This window comes from Diplotaxodon limnothrissa, linkage group LG20 (genome assembly GCF_057381915.1).
Source record: "Diplotaxodon limnothrissa isolate DT_005_m linkage group LG20, D_limnothrissa_male_GT1.1, whole genome shotgun sequence".
Classification (NCBI taxonomy): domain Eukaryota; kingdom Metazoa; phylum Chordata; class Actinopteri; order Cichliformes; family Cichlidae; genus Diplotaxodon; species Diplotaxodon limnothrissa.
In genome coordinates this window covers 11,119,192-11,119,929 of record NC_140615.1, presented here as the reverse complement: position 1 = coordinate 11,119,929, position 738 = coordinate 11,119,192, and the positions used below count along the sequence as shown (strand labels likewise).

Below are 738 nucleotides of genomic sequence, written 5' to 3'. Positions count from 1 at the left end.
CACCAGCCCTGTGAATGTAATCCTTCATTACATCCATGAATCTTCACTGTGGTCTTCCTCTTTTCCTCATTCCTGGAAGCTCAAACTCCCAGCAAAAATCTCAGCATCCTAAGCTCCTAAAGTCTGTTGAATACTACTGAAAAAGCCATACTGCAGCCATACCACACATCATTCACATAATGTTTATGCTTGTCAAACCATTCAGTGACGCCTCATGCACTATGGATGTTACTTCGGTAGCACATATACTAAAATTGGAACGATACAGAGAAGATTAGCATGGCCCCTGCGCAAGGATGACACGCAAATTCGTGAAGGGTTCACACCGATCAGAATGTGCTGGGTATCCGGAACAGCTTTGTATTACTGTGATCTTTCCATGTCAGAGGGTGTGTTTACCCACACCACGCCAGCAAAGCACCCTTAAAAACGAGGCACCTACTTTTACCACTATAGGGGTGAAGGTTTCAGCCCTGCATGTCTTCAGGCCTATTAGATAACAGAATTAGATTGGAATTGGTTTCAGAGTCTTTTTGAGTTAGAAGTCCTTTTTAAAACCATTTTGTGAAGAAATAAAATTAAATAAACATCCATTATCAGTTCATAGGCTTTTTGTATCTTTTTAATCTTTATCTGCTGTGTACTGAGCCGTTTCCTTTAAAGCTGTTTATCGTCCATCATTTGATGCTTTCATCCGTTTCTTGCTCATTAGCAGTACATCCTTGTTTATGTTATACA

At 40.4% G+C, this 738-nt stretch overlaps 1 non-coding gene across 1 annotated transcript; it reads left to right on the top strand.

Moving 5' to 3' along the window:
* The first annotated feature begins 225 nt into the window (after positions 1-225).
* LOC146610603 (U6 spliceosomal RNA) lies at positions 226-331 on the top strand. Its single transcript, XR_014905031.1, has one exon. It is a non-coding gene; the product is annotated as a U6 spliceosomal RNA (small nuclear RNA).
* The last annotated feature ends 407 nt before the right edge of the window (positions 332-738 follow it).